Source organism: Choloepus didactylus, chromosome 2 (genome assembly GCF_015220235.1).
Source record: "Choloepus didactylus isolate mChoDid1 chromosome 2, mChoDid1.pri, whole genome shotgun sequence".
Lineage (NCBI taxonomy): Eukaryota > Metazoa > Chordata > Mammalia > Pilosa > Megalonychidae > Choloepus > Choloepus didactylus.
This window is the reverse complement of record NC_051308.1, coordinates 43,282,709-43,299,878: the sequence shown is the minus strand read 5'-3', so window position 1 is coordinate 43,299,878 and position 17,170 is coordinate 43,282,709. Positions and strand designations below refer to the sequence as shown.

The following is a 17,170-nucleotide window of genomic DNA, read 5'->3' as shown; positions in this document are numbered from 1 at the left end:
GGATACTCACAAAAAGAGAAAAAAGTATAGTCCATCATCTTATATAACATACCTACAGGAGTCTAATGTGGTAGAATGTTACACCATCCCAGAATATGAAGATGCGAATGTGACTTCTCAAGTTTCCTGAAATTATGGGGGAAAGTTAGGGCAGAAAGAACCATTACCATATGGTTTCAGTCTAAAAATTTTAAAGATATTTTCCCATGCTACCATGTAATTGCTAATCCAAAATTTTGGTCTCTCCTTCCAAACAAGTGAAAGAATGGGGAGGAGAGAAACACTAAGTCAATGGCATTTTCATAATAAACTTTAGAACACTGTTGTGCTATTGGTAAATTCAAGGACGTCATCCTTATTTTCAGCTCAATGCCTGAAAATATCAGCATTTGTAAGGATTATTATCAAAAACGTTTACGACTTCCTTTCAGAGGTTGAGGGAGATACCTGTAAATATCTTCATCAGGGCAGTCCCAATAAAACTCTTCCCCTTCCACTTTTACTCTCAGGAGATTTTACTGATGAAATGGAGTTTTCTATGCCTATTAAAGAAGTTTTTAATATGTATTGGTAGTTCTTTTCCACCCTCCCTCCCTGATTCTCTTTCCTTCCTTCTTTCCAGTGTCTATTCAGTATGTATGTACTGAACGTTTGCTATGTGCCAATCACTGTTCTAGGTGCTGGGAAATCAGGTGTGATTACAAAAAAAAAAAAAAAAAATCAGCCCAATTATGGGATCATGGCAGGAGCAGGAGCAGGGAAAGGGATAGGTATTACCTGATCCACAATGTGTCTGCAATATAAACAAGAAGAAGGGATCATAGATCTACCAAGCAAGTCAAAGAGCTCGGATCTTCCATACTATGGGTCTAGTCCCACATCACCATCTCACTTCTAATCCACTGTTCTCAACCACATCCTATAGTGGAAGTAAGGGCTTAGGCAAAACAGCTACAACCAAAACCCCACACCCAGCACAGCAGAAGTGAAAATCTACACCACTACAAATCATTCATACTTTTTAACTCTTTTTGAGTCAGACACTGTGTGAGATGGGCAAGGTAAGTATTTTTATCTCCATTTTGCAGATGAGTAATATGAAATTCAGCAAAGTAAAGGGATTGTTCAAAGTCACAAAGCTAAAGAGCAGAGCTTCTGCTCTGAACACAGACTTCTGAATCCAAATTCTGAGTTTTTTCCAGATTATATTGTTTCTCCAAAGTCATAACATATGCTCAGTGAAAGTATAGTCTAGCAACCAAATCTAAATCCTTGTCTGCAGTGAGTGTTTTAGAATATCTACAGAACGGGATATTGGATGGGGACTGGTAGGGGAAGTTTTCTTTGAAGTTGCATGGGAAATACACTGTATTTTCTCAGTTGTATGCAGTTTAGCAGCTAGTGCTGTCACCTGATTGTGAGAACTACTGGAGTGGGGAGTAGGGGAGTGGGGCAGAAGGCAAGTACTAAAAACTAGTTAAACCCCGAAGGCAGCACAGATGTCTGTGACAAGTTGCTATGTGAAACTGCATCCTCACTTCTACTCCCAGATATTTCACAGGTCTTATTTTCTTAATTAGGGCCAATGGCTCTTGATCTACTACTTAAGTCCAAACTCCAAGATTTTGCACTGTGGTTAGATTAAAACAAACTCCGTTTATTTCTGTGTCCAAGACACTTACTGAATAGACCGGAGTAGCCACAACTAACCATTGGCTAAATGAACATTTCCCATCAGAAACCACGTATGTTCTGAAGGACTTAGAAATTCAAGAAGCACATTTCTAAAACTTTGACCACAGACTTCAGTGGCCAGATTTCCATGTCACCAGATGTGAACATAATTGGGAGGATTTTTCTCGCACATAATCAAGCTTTATTTGGAAGCAGTTAAAAAAGCCTCATATTTCAGTGGTAAGAAATATTTTATGCCTCAACATGCCACATTCATTTCCATCTCTGTAATTTCACCCTGCTTTTTTGTTACTAAAATGCTTCCGACTTGAGTCAATCTGATCCATCTAAATTCTACAGTTTAATACTAGGTATTACCCCCTTACCTCTCTGAGCACTTAGCACAAGGTAGGGTGTACAGGGGGTACCATGTATTGGTTGCCTGATTCCTGTCAGTTTTGATCTGAAGATTTCTCTTTAAAATTCGTTCTACAGTACGGGATATAATGGACACATCTGCTGAGACTGGCCTAGGGGAGAAGCAACTTCTTTGATTGGTCTTGGCTTTGGGGCTTTCAAAGCTCTCAAATTCAAAAGATCCAGAGACACAGCCCCAACCAATCTAATAAGCTTACTATTTGATTTGACTTGGAAAATAAAGCAAATAAAAATGGCAGGCTATAAAACAAACATATAACCTCCCATCACTTTGTCAAGCTTGGCTACTCTGGCAGTTCATTGTCTATTGTTAATAGTAGGCAGAATGAACATTCTAGGTCTGAAAATTTCTTAAGAAATGCTCGGAGTACCAGATCTCTACATCCTTGTATCTCATGAGTATATCCTATTGGGTAGATCTTTCAAATTTTAAATTGTTCTAACTTAACACTCAGAGCATTAACATCAGACTAACCATGGGGACTTTTTTATTTATGGAGTACAAAATAAAGAGATTTCACTGTAGGTGGAAACATCAGCAAATCAAAAGAGCTGGGATGATCCCAGCCAGCCCAAAATGAGAGGGGCAGATGTAGTCATTAACACAGTTTCCAATGAATAAGCATACCCTTTTGCATTATTTTGATGTTTGCCTTGTTCTTACATGCTGTGCCTCTTTGGCTAAGGAAAGCCAATATCTGCATTTGAAAATGACTGTTAATCACATTTTTGAAAAACATATTTTAGCAAAGGATGAAAACACTTGCAAATTTGGCTGGAAAAAAAAAAAAGAAAGAACAAGAAAAGCAGCCACCCCTGCAGCCAAAACAACTCTGTGTGGGAACAGAGTCATGTTGATGCATCTCTGAAACCCAACTGATTTGTAAAATCATCAGAAATTAGGTGGCTGGCTCTGATTACCATTGTGATTTGGGGATGTATTTATTCTTAGATAGAAAATCTGTTCAAATGAATTCTCCCACATATATGTCACCCATCAGCCAATGTGCTAACAGTGATCTTCACAAAGAGCTGAGCATTGTCAAAGGTTATCTTTTCATTCAACAGAAAAGAATGAAAGGTGGTATAACTTCACACCAGATTTTGCCCTGTGAAAAGAAGTCATTCAATGACTGTCTGAAGAGACTAAGATTTTGAATAAAATAACCAAAGACCAGTGATACATTGACCTTGAATGAAAAAATATGGGAAATAAGATTAAGCTAGGTTCGTGGAGGCCAGGAGTGAGGTAGAAAAGAGAGAAGATAGGGAAATTTTATTCTCTTCATTAATATATCAGCCCTTTACCTCCTTACCCATCCCTGACTACAGATTAGATCTGAAAATGCCTTTGATCTCTGGTAGACAGGTTTTAGCACCAATGGGCTAAAATATTCATGGGAAAGGGCCTGCAAATTCCAACAAGCCACATTAAATAATTAGATATACTGAGGATTCCAAGGTTACCCACCAGACACCATCAATTCATGACACCATATGATCTGCTTACTATGCAAATATCTACATACATGCAAAGGCTTATTATTATAAATAACTCATTTCCCAGCTGCATATGTACTCTACAGAGAAAATGACACATTGCCTGACTATCACTAAAAGAAGCCAAGTGAAAGTGATGTAAAATGCTGGCCTTGAAACCTATTTCTTCTGATTTTAGGATTTGTTTGAAACCTAAAAGAAAGGCTCAATTGAAATGAGAACTCTCTAGCATTCACTAAAGCGGTTATGGGTGACAGCCACAGTGCCAGAAAGCAAGGCTGTGGCCTGAGTGGTTACTTGGAAAACTGTGAAATGAGCTGCATCTTTGCACTGGCTCTGGAGGGCACAGAGGCTGTGAGAGGCTAAATTATCCTGCTTGCTATCTTGCTTCCTCCCCACATTAGCTAATTGGTTCAGTGCCTACATGCAAAGCACATTGCTCAACTCCCAAAGGCTCTGAAATTCTCACTCCCTATTTCTGTTAAGTTGGGAGCCTACTCTGTTCTCTTCTTGCTTTGGGATTGGCTTTAGTCTGGGAAAAAATATGAGATTTGTTGATCCTCTTCCCCTCCCCAGAGAGGCTTACTATGGCTACTTCATATCTAGCTCCTAATCCATTTGTCTTTAGGGAATTCTTCTGTGATCCTCAATTGCCCAGCTTCAGGCTGCAATTGCCTTCCTGCTCTTGCTCAGTTCTCCTTACTATCTCACCCAACTCAGCCTTGATGGCTAGTTTTTTTGTTTTTGTTTTTTTTTAAATTTCATTTTGAAATAAATTCAAAGTTACAGGAACAGTTGCAAAAACAATACAAACCCCATACACAGCATACCCTGACCCCCCTCCCCCGATACACCAATCCATCAACTTTAACATGCTGTCACACCGTCATTTCTTTCTTTCCCTCCCTCCCTCCCTCCCTCCCTATTATCCAACATCTATTGCTCTGTCTTCTGAACATATGAAAGCAAGCTGCACACATCCTTGAACAAACACTGTAATTCACATATACAATTCCCATGAACAAGAACATTCTTTTATGCAATCCCGTTAAGGGCAGCTAAGAAGTTCAAGAACTTCAACATTGATACAAAGCTTACATTCTATATTTCCTTTTTTTTTTTTTTCTTATGTCCCAACTGTGTCCCTTTGAGCCTCCTGTCCTCCATCCTCAGATCCCATCCAGGATCATCCTCGGCATTCAATTGTCATCTATTTAGACTGTTTTTTTTTTTTTTTTCAATTGTGAAAACATATATACAGCTTAAATCTTCCCATTCCACCCCCTCCCTAACATTCCATTAGTGGGATTAATCACATTTAGAATGTTGTAATGCTATCACCTTCCCGCCATCCATTACTAGAAATTTCCCTTCACCTCAAACACCAACCCTACACTCATTTCTTAACTCCCCATTGCCCCTTCCCCCACTGCTCATAACCCATACTTTACTTTTCATCTCTATGGTTATATTCTCTGATAATTTCTTTGTGTTTACTGTGGGGCTTAAATTTAACCTCTTAAATCCATAACAATCTTGGTTTTCTTTGATACCAACTTAACTTCAATAGGACATGTAAACTATGTTCCTATACTCCTCCATTCCCCTGCCTTTATATAGTTCTTGTCAAATATTACATATTTTACATTGAGTCCAAAACCACCGACTTGTCATTAGAGTTTATGTGTTTTATATCCTGTAGGAAGTAAATAGTGGAGTTACAAATCAAAATTATTGACTTCTATTTGTATTCCATTGTGGTCAGAGAATGTGCTTTGACTATATTCAATTGGTTTTTTTTGTTGTTGTTGTTTTTTAATTTATTGAGGCTTGATTTATGTTCCAGCATATGGTCTATTCTGGAGAAAGATCTGTGATCACTAGAGAAAAATGTGTGTCCTGGTGATTTGGGATGTAAGGTTCTATATATGTCTCTTAAAATTCTCTATCTCTCTCTCTCTCCTTTCTTTGTTTCTCTGTGGGTAGAGCTCCCTTTAGTATCTGAAGTAGGGCAGGTCTTTGATTGGCTAAATCTCTCAGAATTTGTTTGTCTGTGAAGAATTTAATCTCTCCCTCAATATTGAAGGAGAGTTTTGCTGGATAAAGTATTCTTGGTTGGAAATTTTTCTGAGAATTTTAAATATGTCATGCCACTGCCTTCTCACCTCCATGGTGGCTGCTGAGTAGTCACTACTTAGTCTTATGTTGTTTCCTTTGTATGTAGTGAATTGCTTTTCTCTTGCTGCTTTCAGAATTTGCTCCTTCTACTCTGTATTTGACAGTCTGATCAGAATATGTCTTGGAGTTGGTTTACTTGGATTTATTCTATTTGGAGTTCAGTGGGCATTTATGCTTTGTGTATTTATATTGTGTAGAAGGTTTGGGAAGTTTTCCCCAACAATTTCTTTGAATACTCTTTCTAGACCTTTATCCTCTTCCCCTTCTGGGACAGCAATGAGTATTAAATTTGGATGTTTTATTTTATCTATCATATCACTGAGATCCATTTCGATTTTTTCGATTTTTTTTCTCCATTCTTTCTTTTGTTCTTTCATTTTCTGTTCTGTGGTCTTCTAGGATGCTGAGTTGTTGTTCAACTTCCTCTAATCTTGTATTATGAGTATCCAGAGTCTTTTTAATTTGGCCAACAGTTTCTTTTATTTCCATAGATCTTCTATTTTTTTTATTTACTCTTGCAATTTCTTCTTTATGCTCTTCTAGGGTCTTTATGTCCTTTACATCCTGTGCCATGCTCTCATTCTTTGACTGTAGTCCTCCGATTAATTGTGCCAAGTACCGTGTCTCCTCCAATAGTTTGATTTGGGTGTTTGAGATTGGGTTCTCCATATCGTCTGGTTTTAGCAAATGCTTTAAGATTTTCTGTTGTTTTTGGCCTCTTGGCATTTGCTTTGCTTGATAGCTGTGATCTTCCAGGACCTCTGCTGAGGGAAGGCTGTGCTATGTCACAAGTGCAAGCCTTCCCTCAAGGGAAGCCCTGGGCTGCCAGGCCGTGCAGGAGCGCTCTCAGCCTGATGCAAAAATGGCCGAATGGGGCATCTCACCTCCCCTCCTTTTCGCATAGTTCTGCCTTCCCAGCTCTGGGACAACTAGCTATGGTTGCACCCAAGGCCACTGTCCACGGCCAATATTGTGGTGTGTGCGGGGTGCTGTGGGATACACTCCCCATCAGACTGGGTTTCCTGGTGCAGCCCTGGGCTGTGGGTAGGAGTGTCACCAGCACACCAGGAAGCCGGCTGCAAGGGGTGCAGTTTCTTTCTCCTTTTCACTCTCCCCTCTGTCCCTCTGGCCCTGGGACAATCAGCAGCAAGTGTGGGGAGGGCTATCCTCCATGCCAGACACCAAGGCGTTGGCTACAGCCCACTCCCGCAGTGCTTCACTTCACAGTTCTCACTGCTGTATCTGCAGCCACTCCCGGGTTTGTTTTTTTTTTTTTTCAAAAGAACTAGTCCATCTTCAAATGCCAACCCGCAGTTTCTTCACACCACAGCGCAGCAGCGGGACTTTCAGCTGGCTTACTCACTTGTTTCAGAATGCAGACTCCCGGTTTCACCAAGTGCACGGCCCCTGTGGATTTAGCAGACCTTGTCCGGCTGGTGCATCGCTGGAAGTGGTGTTCTGGGTCACTTTCTGGTTTTTATCTAGTATTTTTCACGGAGGTGTTTTTTTGCCCTGTCTCACCTAGCCGCCATCTTAAGTTCGCCAATTGCTAGTTTTTGAACATGTCTCGTTTGGACTATATGTTAAGCCCTAATTTTTGTATTCAGCCTTGTTCTAGCTTCTTGCCCCATTGCAGGATTTATTGACCCTGCACCTAGAGCTCCCTAGAAGCTCCACCATCATGGGAACCAAGGACATATCCAGGTTTTCAAGTGTCTGAAACTTACATGTTTGGAAAGCGACTGTCTTTAGGAAAAAGAGTACAAAAATAAAGATTCAAAATTATAAATAAAGCTTTGGCAGAAGCCCATGTAATGAGGTACACTGATGCTCAAATTTCATCAACTTCATGGTAAATCTCTGGCTAAAATTCTAGTGGAGTGCCACTAAAGGTTTTTTGGTTAATCTGAGAAGTCCATCTACTTCTATCATCCCTAAGACTTTGTTTTCCTTTAGAATTTGATAATTTAATAAAACCTCAAAATGTTTATGCCCACAAGAGGCACACAACCAATATCTGCTGATATAAATAGTGAAAGTTATAATGAGGTGGGGTCATAGGGGCCCCAAGTCATAAAATTTGGGGAGAAAGAAGCTCATGGACCCAAGTTTTTCTTTTAGAAATAGCTACCAATGAGCACTTATCCTAATGACATTTGAGAACCCTTGCTTTTAGTTACTGGTAGTAAAAATTTGACATTGGCAATTTAGTAAAGGAAAACTCAGGGGTTAAATGTAGGCTAAAGTAACTGGAGAACTGGGAGCATTTTTTCCCCTTCCTTCCTTCCACAGTTTCCTCAAGCAATCTTCTCTCCCTGGCTTTTCGCATTTGCCCTCAACAACTGTGCTCTGCCAGGATGTTCTCCAGCCTCTTATCCACAGGCTAGTGAACAGGGCTCACTGCCTGCTTTACTCAGAGTTCTTCAAACAACATTGCATTTTATCCTAGAACTAGATCAGTACCTTTTATGAGACAGTCAGAAAAAGGATGGGCAGCTAAGGTGAATATTAGTACGTTTACGTGTGTGCTGGTTTGAACGTATTATGTCCCCCAAAACGCCATTATCTTTGGTGCAATCTTGTGTGGGCAGACGTACTGGTGTTGATTAGATTGTAATTCTTTGATTGAGTGTTTCCATGGAGATGTGACCCACCCAACTGTAGGTGATAACTCTGATTGGATAATTTCCATGGAGGTGTGGCCCCGTCCATTCAGTGTGAGCCTTGATTAGTTTCCTAGAGCACTGTATAAGCTCAGACAGAAGGAGCAGGCTTGCTACAGCCAAAAAGGACACTTTGAAGAATGCACAGATGCTGAGAGAGGAACTGCAGTTTATAGAGACATTTGGAGATGGCCTTTGAAAGCAGACTTTTGCTCTGGAGAACTTAAGAGAAGACAAACACCCCAAGAGCAACTGAGAGAGACATTTTGGAGAGAAGCTGAAGCCTAGAGAGGAACATCCTGGGAAAAAGCCGTTTTGAAACCAGAACTCTGGAGCAGATGCCAGCCACATGCCCTCCCAGCTAACAGAGGTTTTCCGGACACCATTGGCCATCCTCCAGTGAAGGTACCCAATTGTTGACACATTACCTTGGACACTTTATGGCCTTAAGACTGTAACTGTGTAACCAAATAAACCCCCTTTTATAAAAGCCAATCTATTTCTGATGCTTTGCATTCTGGCAACATTAGCAAACTAGAACACTGTGCAAGCAGATAAATCCTTAGGATGCCCAAGGAGAATTTGAAGAATGCATTTCCTTAATAGCAAAATTAAAGGTTTAAAAACTTCTGTTGAGTTGATGTTGGGTGACCATCATATTAAATTTGGCTGGAGATTTTAATTTGACAAAAAAATGTTAAATTGTATAATTGTTGGTTTGCCTCCATGACCATAGACATTTTAGTACATTAACTTAACATGTTCCAACTTTTGAAGGACACACATTCCAGACTCTCAACAAACTCTAATTCCTTAAAATGTCTCTCAGTTACGAAGTTACAGCTCATAGAAGAAAGAAGCAATCTCAGATGATTTAATCCTACAGTGTGGTTTTGGGCTTTAGATGTATTTTATCTCTGGATAAATGTTTAGTGCTAAATTCTTGGACCATACATAGCAACATAAGGACCTAAAATGGCATGTGAGCCAATTTTAATTGCCAGGAGGAGGAGGGCTAGTCACTATAAGTAGCTTGCCACTCCCCTGAAAAAGTGGGCAAGCACATTCTTCCACCTAACTCATCACTGGCACCCTGTCTCACGTCCTACCATCAAAATGAGAAGGGCTGGCTTCATTTAGAGATATGAATAAAGCAGATCTGGTTAGGACTAGGGCAAATGGGGCCAAACGGTTAAGGATGATACTATTTTAAAACCTCAACTTCCATGTGAGACCAAGGGAAGAGATGTTTACTTGGTGCAGGATCTATATTTCCCAGACAATTTAACTCTTACAGTTTGTTCAAATGATATAACTACATGGAACTTTGAATAGGAAGTGAGATTTGGTAGGTTTGTATAGGTTAGTATGAACTAGCAACACATCCCAAATTATTTGGACAGAGAATAAAATATATATGCAGGGGCCCCCTGAGGAGCTGGGGGAAAATGCAGAGGTGTTGGACTTCCACACCTGGATTGTTGCTGTTGTTCTCACAAACATTGAGGACTGGCAGTTTGGTATATTGAGCCCTCTATCTTGGGACTTGCCCTTATGAAGCTCATTACTGTAAAGGAGAGGCTAAACCTGCTTATAATTGTGCCTAAGAGTCTCCCCCTGAGTACCTCTTTGTTGCTCAGATGTAGCCCTCTCTCTCTAGCTAAGTCGACTCAGCAGGTGAACTCACTGCCCTCCCCCCTATAGGAGATCTGACTCCCAGGGGTGTAAATCTCCCTGGCAATACGGGATATGACTCCTGAGGATGAATCTGGACCCAACATCATGGGATTGAGAACATCTTCTTGACCAAAAGGGAGATGTGAAATGAAACGAAACAAAGTTACAGTGGCTGAGAGATTCCAAATGGATTTGAGAGGTCACTGTGGTGGACATTCTTACACAATATATAGATAACCCTTTTTAGGTTTTAATGTATTGGAATAGCTAGAAGTAAATACCTGAAACTATCAAACTGCAACCCAGTAGCCTTGACTTTTGAAGACAACTGTATAACAATGTAGCTTACAAGGGTGAGAGTGTGATTGTAAAAACCTTGTGGATCACACTCCCTTTATCCAGTATATGGATGGATGAGTAGAAAAATGGGGACAAAAACTAAATGAAAAATAGGGTGGGGAGGGGGATGATTTGGGTGGTCTTTTTTATTTTTATTTTTTATTCTTATTTTTACTTTTTCTGGTATAAGGAAAATGTTCAAAAAATAGATTGGGGTGATGAATGCACAACTATATGATGGTCCTGTGAACAGCTGATTGTACACCATAGATGATTGTATGGTATGTGATATCTCAATAAAACTGAATTTAAAAAAAAAATGAGAAGGGCTGGCCCATTAGTCCACCAGATGGGACAATCATGAAAATGAAAGCCAACCATCAAACCAAAAGGAAAAAGATATGGAATGATTACAAGCGATGTTCCTCTAGGTGAGGAATGATAAGGTAATGCCAGGAATGGGCTAGAGTGCCATCCTCACTCCGTCTCCTTGCAATTGCCTGAAGAATTCCTTTGGCCTCTGTTTTATATTCCCTTTTCCCTCCTTCCAAAATAAAATTTACTTTTGTGACTGCTGTGGGTGTTTGGGTTCTTATTTTAATTTATTTTAAAGTTTGATTTAAATTTGGAACCCGCATAAGACTTTTGACATTTATTTCTGGGGGTGTTTTCTGAAGCTCTAAGAAGTGGGTGTTGATTGACAGTGAGGTTGCTATGGAAATAGCTGTCATTGCAGAGACTAAGGCTTTATTTCGTACTCTTCCTTTGTCAGGCACAGGTCTGTGGGATATTTTAAAAATAGTATAAGTTCCCCCAGAATTAATAGGAAATCATTCAGTGGCTCTTTTCTAACATACCTGCCAAAACCTGAAATTGTTTCTGTTCTGTACTGTTCTGCTCAGCATCTGTATTCAAAATTTTGCTTTAAAACAAGTGCTTTCCAGTACTGTTTTCTTTCATTGGTTACTTGTTCTTCATGTTTCCCCTATGATACTGGTCCCCTATGAAACAGTACAGGTAAGGAAAACTGAAGTAATAAAAAGCATTGAACAATCTTCCCAAAGAAATTCCCAACAACTACAATGATGGGCTTGGGCAACCTGCCAGCTTCACACGGGCTATATTTACTGGGTACCTTCTTTGCCCTTGCCTTTTAAGGAGGAAATTAAGGAGATGAGAAAATGCATGCCTGATACTTAAAAAGAAGCATATTAGTCACCTCATTTAAATTAGGTAAAATTATTTTTATTTCTATTCATTCATTTATTCCCCACCTTTACAAGCCTCTGGAAAAGTTGGGTATATGATTAAGTAAGATGCAGAACTTTGACACCAAACACTAATCAGCCCCCAATCTCTATTTCTCAGGACCCTGATTCCTCAGACATTCATTACAGCCTAAGAAGCTATTGAATTTTGAGAACTTTCCAAAATCACTGGGGAAAAAAAAGAAAAGGCAAAAGCCCCATGAAATAATATGCTCTGCAAATAATGAAGAGTGACCCTCCTCTAAACTCAACTTCCTGTGAACCTGAATTCAATCATCCATTTTCTTTATGGCAGGCATCTCTATATTACTCCACATACTGATATAACGCAGGACCCCTTACAGGTCAGCTCCTGAATTCTGAAAATGGTTACAGGGCTTGAATGTTTGCATTACTTTGTATTTTTCTGGCTGCAGTCAATTTCCATCTTCTCTTTATTGGTCTATTTAGCTCTCTTTGATATAAATGTCAAATTTTGCATTTGTTAAGGGCCATCACCTAAATCCATGCTGGGAAAAGAAACTTTTTCCCTGTAGTATTGCTTCAGATTTACACTACCCAAATGTGAATTAAATTCATAGTTTGGAGAAAGTAAAATGCATAGACACATAGATTTATTTGCCTGAAACCTGGCTCAAACTCACACAATTCCTTTTATCATTCCTTTGGAAGGATTTATAAAAGAAAGTTTCTTCTCTATCCAGAATCTCTAAGTGCTTATGCCATCTTGATGTGTGAAAATTTGTTTAAAAAAGTAAAATTGTTCACTCTACCATATTGTCTCACCAGTGGAAAATATCTATGTAAGATCCAAGAGATTACTGAGTATCTTAAATATGCATGACAAAGCACAGTTTGACATTTCAGGGATCTCAGATTTTGGGGGTTAGAACAAAAACAGAAAGAAATATATTGAGGAAGACCTCATTTTATCTTAACGTCTCCTTTCCATGGCTAAAAGAGTTATTTTGAGAGTAGACTAGAAGAGGGATATATCTCTCTTATCTTACTGTGAAGAGTCTAAATAGGTTCAGTGAGGTACAAGTCTTATAAGACAGAATGGTGGGAAATGAAAGTTTAGGAAAGGGAGCGGGTGACTGTATGAGAACAAAATTCAATCTCAAGAGAATGCTAAATAGTGCAGAGATATGTACTATCATAATACAGATTGAGTTACACACAACTTATTCATTCTAAGCGCAATACTATACATACATTTTTATAAAAATAGATGTCACTTCTTTCTTTTTTGAAAAAAGAATAATGAAAAGCAGCTGAACTTTGAGTCAGATGAACTAGAATTTGGCTTCTCACTTCATTAGCTATGTGACCTTAGGCAAGTATTCGATTTAGTTGAGACTAGGTCTCCTTATCTCTAAAATAATGCCTTTTCTACCTTACAACCTCTGAAAACATTTAGTGTATATGTAAATTGTTCTTCAAATCTAAGTGATTAACATTGTTTTCATCCTTCTTTTCCTTCTTCTTCCTCTTCTTCCTCCTTCCCTTATACTCCTCATCTTCCAGCTTCTACCTCCCATTATCATCAGCATCCTCATCATCATCATCATCATCATCATTTGTGGGAATTATTTAAGCTAGGAGCCCTTAAATAAGTCCCTGTTTTAACACTGGTTCCCTGCAGTCATAAACTTTTAAGTGATCTGCCAGAAATTCAGGCAGAAAACCCTAAAAAGTGTTATACTCCTCTCTTTTATCCCCTTTCTTTGACTCTGCTGATTATATTTCCAAAGTTGGCTGTTCTCCTAAATCTTGCTGTAAATGGATCCCATTTGGCTAATATCATTAATAAATTCATATTCCACACCAAATATGGGTATTTACAGAATTTATTTGCAAACAAATTATCAACTTGGATGCCTTATGCCTATATACCCATGCATATGTCCAGATAGTTTATTCTGATACAATGCAGGCAAACTGAAAATTTAATAAGGGAACTCATTTATTGAGAGACATAACCAAAAAAAACCTGTTGTCACTTTTTAACAGACTGCAAATCAATAGGTGATGTTGGGCTTTACTTTTTGATAACATTAGGATGTTGACTACAGCAATAAGCATGCTATAGATCAGCAGTTAGGACAGATGCTCTGCTATGATATACAAGTAAAGAGCTTCTTATTTTAGAACTGCAGACATCAGTTACCTTATCCAGTGACCAACACTACAGTAGTACCACTCTATCAAGTATAATCTATGGCCATTGCACTAGTCTTTCCACTACAGCTTCTATTCAGGGAAGGGGGAAATGCAATACATTCTAATGGAAATTACAAATACATCAATTGAGAAGAATATAATCTAATAAAAACAACTCAGAAGGCTCATTCATGTTGAGAATAAATGAAACTGTTATTATTCATGCTGCTGTCAGACAGGATCATTTTGGAGTCACATCAGACACAACTGAATCTATCCTGATTTATTTACAAGATCCCTGGAGAAAAGAAAGTCTACTGAGTTTAAGAAAAAAAAAAAAAGAGGAACCCATTCCACTCTTTGCAATGTTCACTGTGAGGGACATTCTCACATGTCTTGTTTCAAGTCATAGAAAAAGAAGAAATTAGGGTTTAGGTTCCAGACTGGGCCATTCCTAAACATGCTCTCTTTAGTAAGTCACCTACCTGTCTGTGCTACAGTGATTTCCTGTATTTAGAATCAGGTAATCCTAGTATTTACCCCAGCAAACTTTTGAAACAATCAAATCAGACTAAAAAATTGTAAATGTTCTGAAAACTGTACTGTGATACATGTTAGGACAACATGTGACTTGATAGTAATAGTCAACAGTGGTAGCAGTAACAGCAACACAACAATACAAGGCATGCATAATCATGATACAGCCACTCAGCAGGGCCAGACTCAAAAACTAATATTTCTGCAACAAAAAGATATGAATATTCACACTTACTGGGATAAACACAAAAATATGAAGAGCCTCATGTCAATTAAGGTCAGATTTTGCTGACAAGTAAGTTTTGTGACCAAATTTACCAAAAAAAAAGAAAAAAGAAAAAATTTGACAATAACAACCTTCAACTTTATGATTTTTCTTTTCTTTTTTCTTTTTTTTTTTTTTGATTTCAGGATTCTAGGCAATGGATTTTGGATTTCAACTGATAAATTGACATATCTGAGGCAAACTTCACTATGTAAATGATGATTATTAAATTTTCCCCCATCCCTTCTGCATGTCAACTAAATTATTCTCATTTCTCTTTCCTTTTAGATGTGAGACCCCAAATCTTTCATCATCCCATTGCCCTTCTTTTAAAATGCTCCAAAGTCTCCACAGTGTTAGGCCAGGTTCTCAAGCACAATAGGAGGAGAAACACGTCCACATATGACGTAAGGGGGAGCCTATGCTGACAGTCTCCTAGACTGGTCCTCCTCCTTCCATCCAATCCATGCTCTACCCAGCAGTGAGTGATTTTCTTAAAATGAAAATTTATACATGTCACCTTTCTGTTTAAAATATTTCAATGCCCTTCCATAAGGCTACTCAACAAAGATCAAACTTCTTAATGTACTGCACAAAACCTTTTATGATATGGATCTTGCCCCCTTTTCAGCCTCATCTTCCTCCTCAGGTCCCACCTTCCCAATCCACCAAACCCATATGCCACTCCAGCCAAATAACTTGCAGACCTATGAATACAAAATAATTTCTTACCCCCATGACCTTTATTCACACTGTCCCTTCTGCCATGACTGTTCCTCCCCAATGCTGTCTGTGAGGTAAACTCTTAGGCATTCTTTGTACATCCTCTCAACAAAAATTTCATCTGTGAAGTTTAGGCTGACCTCTTCACATTTCCTATGAACCCCATGGCATCTTAAGTCTGTTGCTATTATGCATTTATCACATTGACGCATGTGCCATATCATGGCACAATTTCATCACTGTGTATGTGTGTGCTGGTTTGAATCTATTATGTACCCCACAAAAACCATGTTCTTTTAATCCAATCTTGTGGATGCAGACTTATTGTGGGTGAGATCTTTTGATTCGGTTGTTTCCATGGAGATATGACCCACCCAACTGTGGGTAAGACCTTTTGATTAGATTATTTCCATGGAGATGTGATCCCACCCATTCAGGGTGGGTCTTAATTAGTTTACTGGAGTCCCTAAGAGAGGTCAGGGAGGGAGAGAGAGCACAGAGCTAACACAGACACAGACATTTGGAGAAGCTAAGCTAGGAGATGAAGCCCAGAGTTTGCCCCGGATAAGCTAAGAGAGGACCCCCAGATGCTTAAAGAGAAAGCCACTGGAATCAGAAGCTGAAAGCAACACAACCTGGGAGCAAAGGACCAGCAGACTCCAGCCACGTGCCTTCCCAGCTGACAGAGGTGTTCCGGATGCCATTGACCTTTCTTCAGTGGAGGTATCCTTGTGTTGATGTCTTAGTTTGGACACTTTCATGGCCTTAGAACCATAAATTTGTCAATTAATAAACCCTCATTGTAAAAGCCAATCTATTTGCTGTATTTTGCATAACGACAGCTTTAGCAAACCGGAACAACGTGTCTACTCGCTTCTCTCCCCTGACTCTTCAAGGAGGCATCCTCAACACAGCAACCAGCACAGGCACTTTACAAAGTGTGTTCTTGTAAGCATTTGCTTCTTGAATGAAAGTGTTACATATAACTTTTCACCTAAACCACAGAAGTTAAAAGTATATGAAGATACCATCCACTAACTTTCAAGTTGGGAAAAAGTTAAGATGTCTTCCAATTATAAGAAAATTTTAGGTTTTTCTCTAACTGCAGTTCTTGCGGAAGAAGTCTAGACAGTCTGGAGCTCAAGTTGAAGAAGATTCTCTGCTTCTTACATTGCTCTATTAACCACACTAGAAAGGCAAAGAATTTAAACAGGTATTGTGAGCACTAGGCAAAGATTAAAATTTGGCCAGTGAGCCCTTGCTTTAAAGTAGGAAAGACTTCAGACAGAGATAGGCACAGAAGATTTAGGTCCTTAGAATTTTCCACAAATAAATGACTTTCCCACCACCACTAAAGGAGTTTATTTATTTTTTCATTTACTTGTATATTGTTAACATTCACTCTACATGCCAATGCCTGAAAAACCCTGACACCTGTTTTTACAAACTTATCCATGGTAAGGTAAAAAATGTTCCAAGCAGAATAATGTTTAGAAGGTGCAAGGATGCTTTTGATATGATAGTCTGCCAGTACCAAAACACATGACTGAGGTGTTCAGATACTGTTTGGTGAAACTGCTTACCAGTAATTCCAAGTGAATTTGGGATGAATAGTTAAAGAAGGTACTTTATTAAGAAACATTGAACAAGTCACATTTGTCCTTCTCTTTCACTTTTTTGTCTTGTTCTTACTTTCTAGAAATGAGTTTTTGTTTTTTGTTTTTTGTTTTTTTTAAACATTAGGA

At 38.9% G+C, this 17,170-nt stretch overlaps 1 protein-coding gene across 8 annotated transcripts in view; it reads right to left on the bottom strand.

Annotated features, from left to right (window-relative positions):
- ESRRG (estrogen related receptor gamma) overlaps nucleotides 1-17,170 on the bottom strand; it is a 654,513-nt gene that overhangs the window by 528,187 nt on the left and 109,156 nt on the right. The window contains exon 1 of one of the 8 annotated variants that reach the window (XM_037823732.1): nucleotides 53-71. The exons of the other annotated variants lie outside the window; for them this stretch is intronic. The gene's annotated coding sequence lies outside the window, so the exon portion shown is untranslated. Of the gene's footprint in view, nucleotides 1-52; nucleotides 72-17,170 lie in introns of those variants that run through there. 8 annotated transcript variants of the gene reach the window in all.